General features: G+C 43.4%; 2 pseudogenes; one reads left to right on the top strand and one right to left on the bottom strand.

Annotated features, from left to right (window-relative positions):
- Window positions 1–7,264: 7,264 nt before the first annotated feature.
- Window positions 7,265–8,329, bottom strand: LOC145963252 (uncharacterized; annotated as a pseudogene).
- A 503-nt stretch (window positions 8,330–8,832) lies between these two features.
- On the top strand, window positions 8,833–9,897 carry LOC145963251 (uncharacterized; annotated as a pseudogene).
- The last annotated feature ends 11,129 nt before the right edge of the window (window positions 9,898–21,026 follow it).

The following is a 21,026-nucleotide window of genomic DNA, read 5'->3' as shown; positions in this document are numbered from 1 at the left end:
CTATCAACGTGAAAGATTCCAAACCAATAAAATAAGCTCCTCGAAGAATCCCGTTACACCTTAGGGAAGAGGTTGAGCACATTATTCAAGAGATGAAGTAACGGGATGTGATCGAGAAATCTCAAAGTCCATGGGTTTCCCCTGTAGTTTTAGTGAAAAAGAAAGATGGTTCGCTTAGATTCTGTGTGGATTATAGGAAACTGAATGCAGTCACGGTTAAGGATTCATATCCGTTGCCTCGAATTGAAGATATTCTAGATCAATTATCAGGGAATTCCTGGTTCTCCACTTTGGACTTAAAGAGTGGGTATTGGCAGGTGAAGGTAAGCTCCGAAGACAAGGAAAAGATGGCATTTTCCGTAGGTAATGGATTGTGGCAATTTAGAATCATGCCATTTGGCCTTTGCAATGCTCCGGCAACTTTTAAGCGATTAATGGAGAAGTTTTACAAGATATTCTAACGAAAGTTTGTTTGGTATATCTTGACGATGTCATTGTTTTCAGCAAGACATTTGAAGAAATGATGGCCAATCTTAGGAAGGTTTTTCTTCGTTTGCGTACGGCAAACTTGAAAATTAATCCCCAAAAATGCGCTCTGTTTGGTAAGGAGGTAAAATATTTGGGTCATATTGTCTCTGAACGGGGCATCACTACGGATCCTGAGAAGATCTCCGCTGTGAAGAATTGGCCTGTTCCCCAGAATAGAAAGCAGCTTCGAAGTTTCCTTGGATTTTGTTCCTATTACAGGAAGTTTATTAAAGGTTTCTCCTTAATAGCTAAACCTCTGTTTACACTTACGGAACATCAGGTAAAATTCGAATGGTCTTCTTCTTGTCAAAAAGCATTTCAGGAATTAAAACAGAAATTGATTTCTTCGCCAATTTTATCCTTCCCCAAGGAACAGGGACAATTTACTTTGGATACAGATGCTTTGAATCACGGAGTTGGAGCAGTTTTGTCACAGGTTCAGAATGGCACGGAAAAGGTTATCGCTTACTTCAGTCGAGTCTTAAATAAAGCAGAAAGGAATTATTGTATCACACGTCGGGAGTTGTTAGCTATTGTGGCTTCATTAAAATCTTTCCACCATTATTTGTATGGAAGAAAATTCAAAATTCGGACGGATCATATTTCTCTTAAATGGTTAATGTCCTTCAAGGATTTGGAGGGACAGTTGGCCCGATGGTTAGAGAGATTACAACAGTATGAATTTGGGATTATTCATCGAAAGGGACATCTACATCAGAATGCTGATGGGTTATCAAGGCGCCCTTGTTCTGAATTAGGTTGTGCTTATTGTGCAAAAGTGGAACTAAAGGAAAGTTCTGTTGCCCGAATAATTTTGGGGGAAGATAATCTTAAAGAATGACGTAAAAGGCAAATAGAGGATTCCACTATTTCAATGTTTTTGCGAGGAAAGGAGTTAGGAGAACGTCCCTGTTGGCAAGTAATTAAACAAGATGTTTCTGCAAAGATTTATTGGACTTATTGGGATGCATTAGTTTTAAAGAAAGGAGTCTTATTTAAAAATGGGAATCTCCAAATTTTAAGTCCGAAGTTTTTCAGATAATCGTTCCTAAGGATTTCATCAATCAAATAATGGAGGAAGCCCATGATTCTGTATCTGGTGGCCATTTTGAGGTGAACAAAACGTTAGAGAAGATTCGAAAACGTTTTCATTGGGCTACTTGTAAAAATGACGTGGAAGAATGGTGTCGTTCCTGCAGAATCTATGTGGCAAAGAAAGGTCCGTCAGAAAAGGGAAAATCTCCTTTGCAAGTTTATGATTCAAATTCTCCTTTCGAGAGGGTACAGATGGATATACTTGGTCCTCTTCCGACTACCTCAGCTGGAAATCGATATTTATTAGTAGTCATCGACTGTTTCACTAAATGGGTTGAGGCTTTCCCATTGAAGAATATTAAGGCGAATACGATAGCGGATGTATTTGTGAAACAGGTCATTTCTCGTCATGGAGTTCCATTAGAGATCCACACAGATCAGGGAAAGAATTTTGAATCGAGTATTTTTCAAGGAATAACGCGTCTTCTAGGAATTAAGAAAACTAGAACGACTGCCCTACATCCGCAATCAGATGGTCAGGTTGAGCGTCATCATCAAACAATTCTGAATTATTTAGCTAAATTTATTTCAGAGGATCAAAAGAATTGGGATAATTGAGTTCCCATGTATTTGTTAGCATATCGTTCTTCAAAACATGAGGCCACGAGGCCTCTCCTGCGGAACTATATTTTGCTCGAGATTTAAGGTTACCATTAGATTTATTGCGAGGAAGCCCTCCGGAGAGAGGGGAGGAGAATTCTTCCGAAGATTATGTTCAAAAATTAAAGAAGAAGTTAAATGACGTTCATAATGATGATAGACGGCGTTTAAATCTTCAATCTCTTCGTTCTAAAATTCGATACGATCAGAGAGCTAGAAAAATTAATTTTGATGGTCAGAATGTTTGGTTTTATAATCCTCGTAGAGAAAGAGGAAAATCTCCCAAATTACAAAGTAATTGGGAGGGACCCTGTAAGATAGTTAAAAAACTCAGTGACGTTGTCTATGGAATTAGGAAATCAAATAAACATAAATGTAAAGTAGTTCATTCTGTTAGATTGGCCCCTTTTCACGAACGGCAAAGATTGGATTGAGAGAGTTTTTCGGAGCCCGCTATTCATTTAGAATTATTTTGAAAATGTCTAGATTTCTGCTGCGTAATTCTTTTCAGAAAAATTTCATTTGAATTTGACAACGAGGAAGAAAGAAGGATTAAGGAAGGAGAGAGAAGGACGACAATTACCAGAAAGGATGAAAGCTGCCTCACCTACGGTTTTTGACCCGTGGTTTTCCCGTGGATCTTCGGGCGAATGCCGAGGCAGGGGCCTGACGAGTTCTCTTGGGAGAACGGAGAGTCCACGGGAAGATACCCCTTCTCTTGCCTGAAGATTTTAGTTTTTGGAGGAAATTTGTGGAATCAATGGAGTCGTTTGGTCCCAAAGGGATGTGCAGTTCGGTAACCTGGAACAGCAGTTCAGGGATTACATGCAGACACATCGGGAACTATAATTCGACCAGATTCCTGAAGAAACTTGCCATTTTGTGATTGTCGGGACGACAATCTTCCGAAGAGGAGGGCAAGTGTTACGTCCCTGGTAATTGTAAATGTAATTGTTAATTGCAAATTACATATTTTTTCTTCAAAACAACTATGTGTTTTCTTTAGACCAATTGATTCCTCTCATTATTTTGTACGTAAAAGTATTAAGGTAAGATAATCGAAAAATGAATATTTTACAAGATATTTTACGGTTTATGTAAAATTAAGAAATTATTTCAAGCCTCATAACTCAAAAAGTACTTAACGAAAAGGTACTTAATTATAGTGTTTTGGAAAGCTCTCGAGATAAGCTACAAGAGTGTGCAAAAATATATAGGGTGTTCCATTTAAAAAAATTGAAGTGACCTTCACGTGACCTTCAAATGACTCTTCAGTGTCAAACCAATGATACCATCTTATGGCCCCCTCGAAACCATAAAACTTTTGTCTGAAACATTTTTCTCTAAAATGCTTTGTTTCCGAAATAATTGCGTGCGTTAATTAAAATGGCTCACCCTGTATATATATATATATATATATATATATATATATATATATATATATATATAGTGTTATGTCCCTGGTTTGAGTCGCGGTCGAGTCTGTCTTGAAAAGGGAAGAAGATCTCGTTGTCAAGGAATTGTTGATGGAGTAGCCGTCATTTGAGTCTGGAGTCAGCTGTCAAGCTGAGCGGACGCATTTCTATTTACGAGCCGTTATATTAACGTTCGGAGATATTGCCTGTGTTTCTGTGTTGCTTATTAAAGTTCTTGTGTTCTTCAGAACCATGTCATTATTTCGAGTGCGCGAGTGGAAGCGTGTGCTTTTAGTTGTATGTGTATTAATGAGTGTGTGTGCGTGTGGGTTTACGCACACAACCACGAGAAGTAAAATTATGTCATGATTCGTTCAAGTTGCTTCTTGTGCTTTTGCTTTTTCCTTGGCCCTATTTCTTCAAGCTTGCGAATTCGAATTTTTTATTCTTTCGCGAATCATCATTGCCATTGAAATCTTAAATGCACATAAATTTAGTCTCTTCCCGTTTGAAAGTTTGTTGCCATTTTGCTTTTTCGTTCGAACACGAACAGTAAACAACAATTAATCTTTCCCCATTCAAATTGGTCGATTATGGCGACGATTACTCCTGAAGTCGCTGCTCAAGTTGTGGCGTTAATTGAAGATGGGAGAAGTCGCAGATACGTTGCTCAGTCACTTGATTTATCGGTGTCAGCCGTGCAATGTGCTTACACTAGGTATCTAGAGACCAATTCCTTCCAGCGAAGACCCGGTTCGGGACGTCCCCGTATTACCGATGAAAACGGTGACCGATTTATTGTTTTAAATTCGCTAAGAGATCGTCATCAAACAGCTGTTCAAATTCAAAGCAGTTTAAGGGACGTCCGCAACAATAACATATGCGTTAACACTGTTCGGAATCGATTGAGAGAAAACGGCCTTATTGCACGAAGGCCAGCAGCTGTACCTTCGCTTACGCGTCACCATCGCGTAGTTCGGCTCAATTTTGCAGTCAATTATAGACATTGGACGTACGCAGATTGGCGTAACGTTCTTTTTAGCGACGAATCTCGTTTTGCTCTATTCTCTCCAGATGGGCGAGAACGGGTTTACCGTCGAGTTGGAGAACGCTTTGCAGATTGTACGGTGAGTGAACGACACAGCTACAACGGAGGCTCTGTCATGGTTTGGGCAGGAATATCTGCCAATTCTCTCATACGGATTTACATTTTTTCGAGCAAAACATGAATGCAGATGTATACGTAGAGGAAGTACTGATACCCTACGTTATTCCGTATGCGCCCTTCATCGGAGAGGGTTTCATATTCATGCAAGATAATGCGCGACCACACGTTGCAAGAAGAGTATTGGATTTCTGCAGGGAAGTTGGCATAAATTTACTCGAATGGCCAGCCATGAGTCCAGACTTAAATCCCATTGAACAACTTTGGGACAATCTCGGCAGAAAGGTACGCAATCATGTACCTGCCCCACAATCATTGCCAGAACTTCGAAGAGTTCTTGAAACCGAATGGGCTAACATTACGCAGGCCGAAATTCAAACACTAATAAGGAGTATGCCTCGTCGCATGGAGGAGGTAATTCGTGCAAGAGGTGGTCACACATTACTAATACAGTGTTCTCTCTCTCTCTCTCTCCCCTCTCTCTCTCTTACACAGGCGCGCACACACACACACACACACACGCACACGCCACAAGGAGGGTTTGGAGTCATGAAATACCGTGGAGCTGACGAGCCACGGGGTCCTTATTCTTGGGGTGATCACACACACACACACACACACGCACACGTCACAAGGAGGGTTTGGAGTCGTGAAATACCGTGGAGCTGACGAGCCACGGGGTCCTTATTCTTGGGATGAACACACACACACATACACGCACACGCCACAAGGAGGGTTTGGAGTCATGAAATACCGTGGAGCTGACGAGCCACGGGGTCCTTATTCTTGGGATGAACACACACACACACACGCACGCACGCACGCACACACGCACACGCACGCACGCACAAAGAGTGACGTAAACGCACGCACGCACACTCACTAGCACACATAACGCATACAACCACGAGAACGGTTTGGAGTCTTAAAATACCGCGGTGCTAGCGAACCACGGAATTTTTATTCTTGCAATTCAGCGTTGTAAAAAATTCAAAATTGAATATCTCAGCACCTAATACAGTTAGCAGGATTTTACGAAAAGCATTTTAAAGATTCGGATTTCCAGTTTTCGAAATTTTATATCGCAATTTTGTACAATTTTTTTCAAAATGGCGGATGACAAAAAACAAGAGCATGCAAAATTGAAAAATAACGGTCCGAGTTCGCCATGGCACATGGCGCGAGTTTAATGTCGCAGCTCAATGAAATCAAATGCATATGATAGTACAGTCTCCTCTTTAAAATGCTTTTTTGTTCATCTCGATACAATGATTTTTTGGAGAGTTATTCGCATTTAACGTAAAAAGCTGCTTTTTTATTCAAATGCGAATGTCTCGGCGAAAAATCATCGTATCAAGATGAATAAAAAAGCATTTTACAGAAGAAACTCTGTACTATCATATGCTTTTTATCCCATTGAGTTGCGACGTTTGACTCACGCCATGTGCCATGGCAAACTCGCACCATTATTTTTCAATTTCGCATGCTCTTGCTTTGTCATCCGCCATTTTAAATAAATTTATCTCGCAACATTGAAATGAATCGATTCGTAAAGCAGAGATTCCAAGCTTCATTTTCATTTTTTATAGACCTTTCTATCTTTATTATTTACGAAGTTATCGTCATTTGAAGTATATATATATATATATATATATATATATATATATATATATATACAGGGTGGGCCATTTTAATCTATGCACCCAAATTTCTTTGTACCTAAGACAGATACGGAAAAATGATTCAGACAAAAGTTGTTCAAGATAATGGGGGTCACCTATCTGTGTAACTAGCTTTGACCTTGAGACTACTTTTCAAGGTTATTTGAAGGTCAGAGTGGTTTTTTAAAATGGGAACCCCTATTTCTGACACCGGATTCGAAAAGAGCGGAAAATTTTACGTCCGAAATGATATTTTGAAGTTTTTTTCGTGACCTTGAGAAGGTCAATTTAAGGTCAAATGCTAAATAACTGCCTGGTAGCTGTTTATTTAAATTTTCTGGCGGAATAAACGTTGTGAAGGTACCTTTATAAGAAAGATCGAACTGGAATGTGACAACAACCTCAACAATGTTGACCTTGACGTTATTTTTCAAGGTCATTTAAAGAACAGAGTGGTTTTATTAACAAGAAACTTTATTTTTGATACCGAATCAAGAAAAAATGAAAAATTTAACGTTTTAAGGTTTTTCATAACATAAAAAGGCCATTTAGTGTTTCTTATTCCACAAGCTCTTAGTAGCTGTTGCTTTACATGAGTTAACTTTACTTTTAGCGTTACCCGGAAACAACGGCGTGGACGTAGCAAGTTCTGTTTTCTTTGGGGTGCTTGATTAAAGTGAGTCCCCTTGCCTCTCACTATTCGAGGTGCTTGATTAAAGTGAGTCTCCTTGCCTCTCACTATTCGGGGTGCTTGATTAAAGTGAGTCCCCTTGCCTCTCACTATCGTTACGATTATAACTTTAACCACGAAGCAAATGTTCGAAGTTGCCTCCATTTGCTTCAAGGCACAAAGTTAAACGCCTTTGAAAATGGCGTACGGTGTTTTTCAAAGTCAGCCTTGGAATTGCTGCGCATGCTTGACGAATGCGGTTTTGCATGTCAGCTCTAGTTGTGGGTCATTGTTGAAAAATAACATTCTTTAAATAGCCCCATAAATAAAAATCTGGAGATGTGAGATCAGGTGAGCAAGGAGGCCAATTAACTGGACCTCCTCGTCCGATCCATCTCTCATTATAATTTTCATTTAAAAAGTCCTGTACGATTCGTGCGAGATGTGGTGCTGCACCATCGTGCTGAAACCACATTCTTCGTCTTGTTTCTAAATCAACATTTTCCAATAATTCTGGCAACCGATCTCTTATCAACTCCAAGTAGCTTTCTCTATCAACATTTCGCTCAAAAAAGTAAGGACCAATTAAATATCCATTTACAATCCCACACCATACCATAAGGCTCCAACGATTCTGATGGTCTACAGATCGATGCCAGTGAGGATTCTCGTCTAACCAATAATGGCAATTGTGCCTATTCAGTTGTCCGTCACTATAAAATGTAGCCTCATCTGAAAAAAGCACAAACCTGAAAAAATCTGGATTATTTTCTATCATCTGCAAAGCCCATTGGCAAAATTCAATACGCAGTTGAATATGACGTTGCTTTAATTCTTGCACTAACGTTATGTGATAAGCATGATATCTAAGGACTTTTACGATTTTTAAAAATGTTTTTCTTGGTATACCAATTTCTTTTTCAACTTGGCGACTACTGATATGAGGGTCAAGATAAACAGCTGCAAGAATAGTTACAACACGAGGATCATTTTCGTTGTACTCGTGGCGCCTACGTTGGCGAGTAAGATGTCCATCACGAGCTCTTCCAGTTAAACTGCGTATTGTCATATCACTAGGGTGTCTTCTATCTGGAAAGCGTTCAGCATAACGCCTTGCTGCAGCACGATAATTGTTATTACATTCTCCTAAAACCATTATCATATCAACAATTTGATTGGGAGTATAGTCAGTCATTTTTAGGACTTTACTAAATTTCCATACGACTGAGATAATGAAATGTTAATCGAAATTAAACAGACTTACAAAAAATGAGAAATATCGAATAATTACCGATACGTATTTTGAATGTACACACTGATAGAAAAAGTTCGGTATTCCAGCGAATAATTCGGTAGCGCAGCGAAATTTCGATACTAGTTTTGGGTCAGCGAAAGTTGCCGCTTCTGCAGCCAATTGAATTGGCCAATGGCTACAATATGCTACAATATGCATTTTCAAAGGCGTTTAACTTTGTGCTTTGTGCTGCAGAAGCGGCAACTTTCGCTGACCCAAAACTAGTATCGAAATTTCGCTGCGCTACCGAATTATTCGCTGGAATACCGAACTTTTTCTATCAGTGTGTACATTCAAAATACGTATCGGTAATTATTCGATATTTCTCATTTTTTGTAAGTCTGTTTAATTTCGATTAACATTTCATTATCTCAGTCGTATGGAAATTTAGTAAAGTCCTAAAAATGACTGACTATACTCCCAATCAAATTGTTGATATGATAATGGTTTTAGGAGAATGTAATAACAATTATCGTGCTGCAGCAAGGCGTTATGCTGAACGCTTTCCAGATAGAAGACACCCTAGTGATATGACAATACGCAGTTTAACTGGAAGAGCTCGTGATGGACATCTTACTCGCCAACGTAGGCGCCACGAGTACAACGAAAATGATCCTCGTGTTGTAACTATTCTTGCAGCTGTTTATCTTGACCCTCATATCAGTAGTCGCCAAGTTGAAAAAGAAATTGGTATACCAAGAAAAACATTTTTAAAAATCGTAAAAGTCCTTAGATATCATGCTTATCACATAACGTTAGTGCAAGAATTAAAGCAACGTCATATTCAACTGCGTATTGAATTTTGCCAATGGGCTTTGCAGATGATAGAAAATAATCCAGATTTTTTCAGGTTTGTGCTTTTTTCAGATGAGGCTACATTTTATAGTGACGGACAACTGAATAGGCACAATTGCCATTATTGGTTAGACGAGAATCCTCACTGGCATCGATCTGTAGACCATCAGAATCGTTGGAGCCTTATGGTATGGTGTGGGATTGTAAATGGATATTTAATTGGTCCTTACTTTTTTGAGCGAAATGTTGATAGAGAAAGCTACTTGGAGTTGATAAGAGATCGGTTGCCAGAATTATTGGAAAATGTTGATTTAGAAACAAGACGAAGAATGTGGTTTCAGCACGATGGTGCAGCACCACATCTCGCACGAATCGTACAGGACTTTTTAAATGAAAATTATAATGAGAGATGGATCGGACGAGGAGGTCCAGTTAATTGGCCTCCTTGCTCACCTGATCTCACATCTCCAGATTTTTATTTATGGGGCTATTTAAAGAATGTTATTTTTCAACAATGACCCACAACTAGAGCTGACATGCAAAACCGCATTCGTCAAGCATGCGCAGCAATTCCAAGGCTGACTTTGAAAAACACCGTACGCCATTTTCAAAGGCGTTTAACTTTGTGCCTTGAAGCAAATGGAGGCAACTTCGAACATTTGCTTCGTGGTTAAAGTTATAATCGTAACGATAGTGAGAGGCAAGGGGACTCACTTTAATCAAGCACCCCGAATAGTGAGAGGCAAGGAGACTCACTTTAATCAAGCACCTCGAATAGTGAGAGGCAAGGGGACTCACTTTAATCAAGCACCCCAAAGGAAACAGAACTTGCTACGTCCACGCCGTTGTTTCCAGGTAACGCTAAAAGTAAAGTTAACTCATGTAAAGCAACAGCTACTAAGAGCTTGTGGAATAAGAAACACTAAATGGCCTTTTTATGTTATGAAAAACCTTAAAACGTTAAATTTTTCATTTTTTCTTGATTCGGTATCAAAAATAAAGTTTCTTGTTAATAAAACCACTCTGTTCTTTAAATGACCTTGAAAAATAACGTCAAGGTCAACATTGTTGAGGTTGTTGTCACATTCCAGTTCGATCTTTCTTATAAAGGTACCTTCACAACGTTTATTCCGCCAGAAAATTTAAATAAACAGCTACCAGGCAGTTATTTAGCATTTGACCTTAAATTGACCTTCTCAAGGTCACGAAAAAAACTTCAAAATATCATTTCGGACGTAAAATTTTCCGCTCTTTTCGAATCCGGTGTCAGAAATAGGGGTTCCCATTTTAAAAAACCACTCTGACCTTCAAATAACCTTGAAAAGTAGTCTCAAGGTCAAAGCTAGTTACACAGATAGGTGACCCCCATTATCTTGAACAACTTTTGTCTGAATCATTTTTCCGTATCTGTCTTAGGTACAAAGAAATTTGGGTGCATAGATTAAAATGGCCCACCCTGTATATATATATATATAATATATATATATATATATATAAACTACATATAAACCATATATTTTATTTTTCCATTTATTTCCAAATCCAAATTAAAAAATCCAAAAATTATAAATATTGTATATAAATATTATATATAGCTATTCTTGTTGCTCTATTGAATAAATATTTCGCGTTATGTAATAAGAATATAAATTATTGGATATAAAAATAAATGTATGAAAACAAGAAATTAATAAAATAAATATATATCTGTATATAATATACATATACAAATACTTATTTATCTCATTTACTTATTTATCTTATTTATTCTTTATTTTAATATATTTATTCACGTACACATCCAATAATTCAATTCATTCAATATACATATGTTCTATAATTTAATATATAGGGTTGGGGAAAAAGTTTCTTCGTATTTTAGTGCAAAAGTAAATCAAGTTTTTTTCATATTGTAAATGAAGTTTATTAAACCAAATATGTGCCGTTTTGTTCGACCACCTTTTACCATTTTTGAGGTAAAATCATAATTCCATCACTGTAGAACTTCTGTGATTTCTGGGCGAAGAACTGCGACAAGTGATTTTCACAGACCTCTTTTGAAGTCAACTTAACACCATTAAGAGAGTTCTGTAGAGACCGAAACAAATGGTAGTCTGATGGTGTAAGATCAGGACTATACGGTGGATGCATCAAAACTTCCCAGCCAAGCTCTCTCAATTTTTGACGGGTCGCCAAAAATGTGTGGGGTCTGGCGTTGTCGTGATGGAAGACAACGCTTTCCTATTAATCAATTCTGGTCGCTTTTTCTCGATTGCTTGGCGTAATCTTTCCAGTTGTTGACAGTAGAGATTAGAATCAATCGTTTGACCAGGCGGCAGCAGCTCGTAGTGAACGATTCCTTTCCAATCCCACCAAACACACAGCATCACTTTTCTTGATGTCAATCCTGGCTTTGCCACCGTTTGCGAAGCTTCACCTTGCTTCGACCACGATCTTTTTCGTACATTATTGTCGTACGTGATCCATTTTTCATCGCCCGTAATGAGCCGTTTCAAAAATGGTTCGATTTCGTTCCGTTTTAGCAACGATTCGCAGATGGAAATTCGATCCATTACAGGCACCCAAACATCGAGTTTTTTTTTTGTATCCAGCCTTCTCCAAATCGTTTAAAACTGTTTTGTGGTCGATGTTTAGTTCCTTACCGATATCGTGACTGCTAATGTGCCGGTCTCAAATTTTTCCATGATTTCATTGACTTTTTTAGTTTGCAACGCCTTTGTCCGCCTCGGGAACGCCGATCCGGAGGAGGCGGCGTGCAATTTTAGCCGATAAAGAAAATAGTTGATTTACAAAAAAAAACGGTATCTCAGAGTACGGTAGCGGACGGTATCTCGCAGCTCTCACAAGGAGAGCGGTATTGGGCGCCAGGCGCGGTCCCCGCGCCACGATATCGTTACGATAACGGAAGGATTCGATAACCCAGAGCTCAGTAAACGACAGAGGGGCAGGATTCTTTGTAGGTTAGAGAGAGAGCACTAAATAACTTCCGGGAGAGAGAAATGATCGACACTCCTTCAATTATTATTATAAATATATTTAACAATTATAGTATATGGACAAAGTTTATAACAAAGTATACGACAAAGACGATATGAATACAGTAGAAAAGGTTAACGGTACGGAGAAAATAGCAAAGATTACATGCAGAAGATACGCAAGTAACGAAATCGATAATATAAATTTCGAAGGAAAGAAACATCAGAGTTATAAGACAGATACGAAAGTCGATTATTATCTATACGGGAACGAATACATATGATACGCGCGACTAACAGATAATTCCGAGATCGAATATAATTTCACAGACCGCGATGAGTAAAGTCCACAAGAAATTCGCGGAAAAAAATCAAATGTAACGACGGTTCTAAGTAACGGTAATTCCACGTCAGCGGGCACAAGTATTATCTCGCAATGTTATCCGGTATCTTCCCGACCTTTCACTCTCGGCGAAAACAAACTCGATCCTCACGTAATTTCAAGCAACACGAACGGTAACGGACGTAAATTTTAAACAGAGATTTCGCGAATTATCCAATTCTTGCTGAGTGGATTTCGGATATACGGTAACTCTCACTCGCGAAGAACGATTTCACGCAAACCCCGCTATTCTTTACGCAATACGATAGCGTCGGAATCTCGTGACTCTATTACTATTCACAATTCGACGCTCTACGCAATGATATAACGAGATACGAAACGAAACGATACGATACGATACGATACGGCGCTAACGATACGGTATAATGACTGTCGGCGACGAATCCCCTGAGAGGGACAAATCCGCGATACCCGGGGCCCAACTGGCGTCCGGCAACGAAACGCGAGAAAAGCACGCAGGCTTTCTACAACAATTCGGTAACGAGTTCACCGTCGCCTCGCGACGGTATCACGAAAGAGTACGACGCCAGCTGTATCCGGGAATATTTCTACGGCTACCTGAGCGACGGCTTACAGTTTATCTCCGGTGTCCGGGTCCTCGCTGCTTGGCTGTGATCGTTCTCTCGGTATCGCAGCTCGTACGGAGAATCGTCCTCTTGCTATTGTAGCTCGTCGAACAGTGACTTGTGATAAATGCTCCGCAAGGCCCACGAGTCCCGCGCCGATTTTCCGCGCATCCTGTCGATTTTCGATGAGAAGGGGTCGATATTCTCCGCCCTCTCAAATTTCGTCCTGCTGTAGTGCGGGTTGCCCTTCGATAGGAGCCAAAATCCGACGTTGACGGTATTCTGGACGATTGTATTTTCTCGGTAGATCGGACGTTTTGGGGTGGCCAGGCCGTATCCTCGTCCATCTCCGGATGTATCTCCTCTCCTCAGTCTGCAGCCTGGGAGAGTGTTGATCGTTCCTTCGTCCTGGTTTCCCCGTCGTTGTTTCTCTAAAATTAGCGGATATTAATATAATGGTTACATATGGATAGCGGCGGAGCGGGATCTCGATACGCGACCTTCCTTTGGGGTGGAGGCATTGGTCCGCTACTCTCCTCTTCCTTTCTTCGGTAACTGCACCCTCCGGGATCTTGCTGTACATCACTTATTATTCACTCGCTCAGATTGCCGCGCTCTGCTCGCTTAAAATTAATCTCAAACACAGAAATCTATACAAAGATATATCACGAGATCGGATAAGGGGCCCCCCTCAGGTGCTAAGAACGACCCTCCGTACGCTTCCTCCCCCGGCGGGGTCACTGTGACGGAGCGCAAAAAGACGTCACGTCACAACTCCCCCCTCCCAGACGGGTGCCGAGGGGCTCCAGGTCCCGGCACAACGGCGACCATCGCTCAGGCAGCTTCAGGGAATAGTCTTTACTACGGAGTGGACTTACCTTCCCCTCGGGTTCTCCCCAGTATGTCGCCCCAACCGTTCATCACCGCCTCCCCGAGTCTCGCGACGTCCGGCCCGACTCGGGCCGGACCGTCCCTCGCGATATCCTCGCACGCCCGGGAATCTCTGCTCTCGGCGAGCGGAAGGAGGTTCAGGGTTATGGAACGATAAGGGATATGAAATGAACTCGGAGGTCCAGACCAATCCTTTTTATTTGGGCCCCCCTGGGGTCCGTTAACATACGCTACATAATGAGGAACGGTAACAAACGGGAAAAAAAAACAAAAAAACAAACGAAAGAGAAACAAACAAAAAAAAACAAAAAAAATCTTCTCAAGAGGGAGCGGGGCTGTCGTTCCACCCCTCTCCCACCTCTCGCTCCCAGGGCCATCCATCCCTCAGGGGCGAGTCGTCGCGCGTCGGTGGTGGAGGTCGAGGCGCCCTAGGGCCCCGTCCCGCGGTGTAGGGCGTCGCGCGCCGGTATGCGCCGCCGCAACGCCCGCAGCCCCGCAGCGTGACCCCCTGTTGCCCGCACCCGTAGCAAAAGCTGCCAGTACGGGGCAGGGGGCACTCCGCGTACGGATGTCGGGGGGAACCGCAGTTCCAACACCCGACACCGCACGGTCCACTTCGCGGGGGGCGCTCAGCGGCTGATTCGGGGCGAAGCCGGCGCGGCCCAGATCCGGCGTTGTCCCTGGGCGATGAGGCTCGCTCCCGCGGCGCGAGTCGCGTCGGGGACCTCCCGGTCGGCTCGGGGAGGCTCGTCTGAGTGGCCCTGGCCACCCCCTCTTCGGGTGTCGCTTGGGTCGGGGCATCCCGCGTCGACGGCCACTCCCGTACCACGGCTCCCTCGGTGGTCCAGCGGGCCCTCCGGACTTGTTCGGCCACGTCCTCGAGGTCCGTCTAGAAGCCCTCATCGTGAAACTCGATGTGCTCCCAGACAGACCGGTGACCCGACCAAAACTCTCGCCAGAGCTTCCGCATCGCCCTCGGATCCATGATGTTCTTCGGCATCTAATTGTCGGTATCAGGAAGGTGGTATGGCTTTAGATCCTGGATATGGATTTTCCCGGTAGGCGACCCATCCAGCTGCTCCAATTCGTATATCACTGGAGGGATCACCCGCACTATCTTAAACGGGCCCTGAAATTTGTGTGAGAGCTTGGCGGCTATATTGTGAGCCGCCGACGATAAAATGTGTTGACGCTTTAGGACCAGATCTCCTACTTTAAAACTTACGGTTCCGTCTACGCAAATTATACCTCGATGCCTGTCTCTCGTATGGCCTGTCCAAACTCTCGAGAACCCATTCCCGTAGGGCCTGCATCTTCTGCATTCGGGCCGTCCAGTTCACGGTATCCCCCGGTTCAATTTCGGTAACCCCCCGGCTGCGCCTACCCAATGAATGTACTGGCTCCAATTCGCGTCCGAGATTCAAAAAGGCGGGAGACGCTCCCAACGATGAGTGACAGGCTGTATTATACGCGAAACGAAAATCGGAGATGTGTTCGTCCCACTCCCGATGGTCTTTTTCGATAAATGCGATAATCATCTTTAGAATTCGGTTTACGCGTTCAACGGGGTTAGCCTGTGGGTGGTATGGGGGCACGGTAGTGTGCGTAATCTGTCGGGTCTCGGCGAATGCCTTCATCACTTTATTGACAAACTCAGTCTCGTTGTCTGTCAACAGGAACTTCGGGGCGCCCCATCGGGATATCACCAAATCCTCTAACGCCTCGGTAATCTTTGGACCTGTCGCGGCTCTCAGGGCTTTGCATTCCACCCATTTCGTAAAAAGATCCTGGATGACCAGAAGGTACTGGAATCCAGCCTTACTGCGCGGTAACGGGCCTATAATATCGGCAGCTATGGCAGTCCAGGGTCCGTCCGCAATGCGACGTCCCATGAGACCCGCGGGACTCGCCTGTTCGACCTTAGTCCGCTGACATAAGTCGCATTGTCGGATATAACTGGTAACATCGCGAAACAGATTCGGCCAGAAATAGGAAACGGCAACACGCCGATAGGTCTTTTCGGTACCCAAATGGCCTGCTTGCGGCATATCATGCGATTCCCTCAAAACCTCCTTACGGTATTCCTGCGGTATCACCAACTTCCAACGGTCTAAATCTTCCACTATCTCAGAAACTACGCGTTTCGGTCTCAGAAAATATAGTCGCCCTTCTATCACCTTCCATTACGTGTATTTCTCCGGAGTCGTTATTACGTCCTTATATCTCTTTCGGTACCACTTGTCGGTAGTGCTCGCCAAATCCACGGTATCTATAGCGGAAGGCACGTGCGCGGAATTTGTCGCGACCAGGACGGTATCCTCGGTATTATCTGTTTCGAACATTCGGGAAAGCGCATCGGGCACATGGTGTAAAGCACCCTTTCTGTGAATTACCTCGTAATCATACTCTAACAACTCTAACGCCCACCTCGCGAGTCTTCCTGTGGGGTTCTTCAAGTTGTGTAGTCGTAAGCTACTATGGTCGGTAATGACGGTAAAACGGTATCCTTCTAAATAGGGTCTAAATTTCTGTATTGCCCAGACAACTGCTAAACATTCTTGTTCGGTAACGGAGTATCTTGTTTCAGGATCTGATAAAGCTCGACTTGCGAAGGCTATCACTCTTTCCTCGTCCTCAACAGTCTGCATCAATACCGCGCCTAACCCCACGGAACTGGCATCGGTATGCAGAACAAACGGTATCTCGAAATTCGGGCATGCCAATGTCGGTGCGGTAACTAAGTGGTCCCTTATTTGTTCAAAGGCGCGACCCTGATCATCCCCCCACTCCCAGCGCTTGCCTTTCTTCAGAAGCCGCGTCAATGGCTCACTAAGGGTCGCGAATTGCGGGATAAATCTGCGGTACCATGAGGACATGCCTAAAAACCGCCGCAATTGTTTAATATTTCGCGGTGCAGGGTATTCCAAGATCGGCCGTGTCTTTTCGGGATCCACCGTTAGCCCTTCTTTCTGTACTATAAATCCCAAATATCGCACTTGAGAACGGCAAAATTCACACTTGTCCAGATTGACGGTAAGTCCGGCGGTAGTGATTTTATCCAGCACTTTATTGAGCCAAGCCATATGTTCTTCGAATGTCGGTGTAACTATCACGACATCGTCCAAATATGCGAACGCGTGTGGCCATTTCCGGCCCTATTAAGCTGTCTAACAACCTTTGAAAAGTTGCCGGTGCTCCCGTAAGCCCGTATGGCATTCGCGTAAAATGATATAGTCCCTTTCCGGGAACGCTAAACGCGGTAATCTCGCGACTCTCTTTGGCTAACGGTATCTGGAAGTAAGCTTGACTCAAGTCAATTGTCGAGATGTAACGAGTTGCACGCAATTTGTCGAGGATCCCGTTCATATTCGGTAGCGGGTATGCGTCTTTCTTCGATACGCCATTGACCTTTCGAAAATCCAAGCAAAAGTGGTACTTTCCGTTTGGTTTCTTCACCATTACAATGGGATTCGACCACTCGCTAAACGACAGCTCTATTATTCCTGCTTGAAGCATTTTGTCGGTTTCCGCTTGTATAGCTTCCTGAACTTTAGGCGATACCAAGTAACAACGTTGCTTTATCGGTGGGCTGGTACCTACGTCTATCTTATGTTCGGTAAGCTCGGTAACTCCGGGGTCCTCCGACGATTTCGGTAACGTCCGTAAAAAATTTTCCAATACTCTTTCTTGCGCGGGTGTTAATTCCGATAGCCCGCAACAAGAGGTCTCGCGTGTATCTTCCTCGGTAACAAGACGGTATCTCTTGTGTGGTACTCTGGCAAAACACCATTCGCTGGCGTCCAAATCTAATATTATCCCGAATTTCGTCAAGAAATCCAATCCTAAAATACACGGCACCGCTAAATTCGGTAACAGGGCTACGGTAACTTCACGATACTGCTCTTCTAATTCTATCGGTATCCTAGCTTCCTCCTTGATGTTGGCGATCTGTCCATTCGCGGTTCGTATCTGTCTCCCCCTGTCTCTCTCGGTGTTTATTCCCAACGCGCGGATAATTTTTATTCCTTCACGGCCCAGTAAGGTTCGATTGGACCCCGAGTCCACGAGGGCCGCGAGAGTGTATTCTTGTATTTTGATTTTAACGAACCGCAGCGGCAGCAACTCCTCTCTTTCTAAGGTAACATACGAGTGGAGTAATGTATCGTCCCCTACGGTATCTTGTACGGTAATCAGGGTCTCGCTTTCTGGGCTCGGAGTCGTAGGGACCCTGTCTACTGGCTCCGGTTTGCGTTTCCCGAACAGGTAGGGCAGGTCTTTACTGTAAAGTCACGCTTCCCACATCGGTAACAATATTTCCATCGCGGTTCCGTGCATCCGCGGGCCCGATGTCCGGTCTTATCGCAATTCCAGCACTTTACGGTATCTGATGTACTAGCGGTAGGGATTACGGTAGCACTCGTTGAGGGTTCGGTAACGATAGCGGCCGCGGTGTCCTTTTGCGCGGTATTCGCGGTTGGGGTTTTGGTCGGCTTCTTTTTTTCCTTCTTTTTAGCGGTAGCGGTAGCAACGGTAGCGGTATTCTTGGCTTTTCCTTTCGGTGCGTGGTAGGCCAAATCCGGAAAGATCGACTGTTCCGGCGGTAACGGGGGTCGGTAATTCTTTTCAGCCAGGAAGCTTCGTTCTATTCGTGTAGCTAGGTACTCTAGAGTGGCGAAATCTCTGAACTCCTGGCGTCGGATTGCTATTTGCATGCGCGGTAACATGTTTCGATGCGCGAAATTTAATTGCTCTTCTAACGGCCAGGGAGGCATCATCCGACCAAGTAGTGCCCGTAGGCAAGTCTGCCGCAGTTTCGTGCTCCCCCTGCGTACGTCGAAATATTTCGTCGCGGAGCGCGTATTGATAATCCAGATCCCCGAATCGCGCTCTCCACGCTGCCTCGAAATCATTCCAATTCCGCCAGTTTTCGCTTTCCAGTCGAAACCAGTATAACGCGACTTCCGATAAAAATAAGGGCAGACACTTAAAAAGATCGGCATCGGTGATCGGCACTATCGCGCGGGCTTCTTTGATGCGTAATAAAAAAGCTTCGGCATCGTTACCCCGCTTTCCCGAGAAATGCAGATTCCATTTCCGCATTAAATTATAGGTTTCCGCGGTAGACGCTCGTCCCGGACGAGAATTAGTCGGTTGGGCGACCGTATGTGCGCGCTGAGTCGGACGGTAATCGGTAGCTCTCCCCGCGACCTCATCCACTTTTATTTCTGGTCCCCCTAATAACAAGGGGCTTTTCGGGTCAGTCGCGGCGCCCTCCCCCAATAGGTCCCGTGCGCTCGCGTCTCCTTTCTCTTCTAGCGACATCGCGTCCTCGTCTTCCTCACCTTCCCCGTTCACGCTTCTCTCGTATCGGAGGAGTCGCGCGCGCAAAACTGGCAATATTCCCTGGACACTCAACCCTCTATCCGCCAAATGTTGACGCGCTTGCCCAATATTCAAATTATGCACCCACTGATGAGGATCGCTATCCTCCCTCATATGAACGAGAGGCTCAGAAAAAAAATAATATAATAATAATAAAGATAAATAAGATAAAAAAAAATTGAAGTATATAATTAAATAAAAGAAAGAAAACGAAAGAAGTTAACGAACGGAATTTTACACGAATAACCCGGTATCACCAATGCGAAACGCGTTAGAAGACAAAGGGGAATATAAGAAATCAAAACAGAACTCTCTCGTTATTATTATTCGCTAACAAAAGGCACGGTCGTACAGGTGCAGAGAACAACAGTGCTTTCCAAATATTATTTCAGAGATAATATTATTCTGCCCCCTAAGACTAGAAGTAAGAGCCACCAGCGGTACAAAAAAAAACACCACATAAGACCGTCGAAGTAACGGAAACTAACGGAAAGTACGTAAATTTGAATTATAAATACCAGTCAGAACGGTAATCGAACGGTAGGTGACCCCCCTTCAAAACGGCAAAAGAAACGAAAATAAATATTATATGATCGCCTGTAATGAGAGAGAGCGACAAAAAAAAACTCTCTGAGGGGACGATCCGGCAGCGTCAACATGGTATTCGGTAACCTTAATTTACGGAGCACACAAATTCCAGGGTCGTTATCAGGGCCTTAAATTATGATAAACGATAATTTTACGGAAACACACTGTTTCGGGAACAGCTCTGAACTGGTCGATGTACTTGACGATGAGCGATATCGTTCCCAGGGATGCTGGTACAGCTTTCTCGTAAAGCTCGGCGGTTAAGTAAAACACAATTTGATTGGATTTTTTTTTGGTTTTTTATTAACTATATCGCGATACTATTGTCGAAATTGTGAGGCTCTTTCGGTGGACTTCCGAGAAGTGAGCAGGCGAGCGAGAGATCTCCCCGCGGATTCCGATACTTTTTCGGCAGACGGCTTGGGGAGAAAAAACGTGGAGAATCCCGATTCGCAGAAATCGATCACCTGATTTTCGAGGCATTGTGATCGAGTGGGGAAAGACGCGCGATCGCTGAGAGGAGCGCATATTCGGGAGCTGGGTATTTTCCAAAACATACCGCCCGCCTCGAAAGGTTACATTCGAAATCCTTACAGTAGACGCAAGACAGACGCAATATAAAGACACATACAATAGACAATGTAGACAAAATATACAATATATACAATATATATACAATATACCGAGAACGGTAACCGCGACTTGATGTAGGCGCTAGTTGGACTGCGTATAAGGCGAGAAAATTTTCCCTCTTTTTTTTTTTAACCGAGAGCGCCGCCCGCCATGGCCGAGTTCTTGTCTGTTTCTTCATTTATATTAATTGGAAGAAAGGAGATTTTCGATATTGGTCGTTTATATTCGGCCTTCGCGGTTTTGACTGTTACGACGCGAACTATGTCATCGTCGCCGGGATGACAGCGAATAATGCGCCCGAGAGCCCAATGACTAGCAGGGGCGTTAGGATCGTGTAAGAGCAC

The sequence above is a fragment of the Camponotus vicinus genome, unplaced genomic scaffold, assembly GCF_025532165.1.
Source record: "Camponotus vicinus isolate PSW18456_S1 unplaced genomic scaffold, iyCamVici1.0 SCAF_12, whole genome shotgun sequence".
NCBI classification, from domain to species: domain Eukaryota; kingdom Metazoa; phylum Arthropoda; class Insecta; order Hymenoptera; family Formicidae; genus Camponotus; species Camponotus vicinus.
The sequence above is the reverse complement of the archived record's forward strand: the minus strand, read 5'-3'. Positions and strand labels throughout refer to the sequence as shown.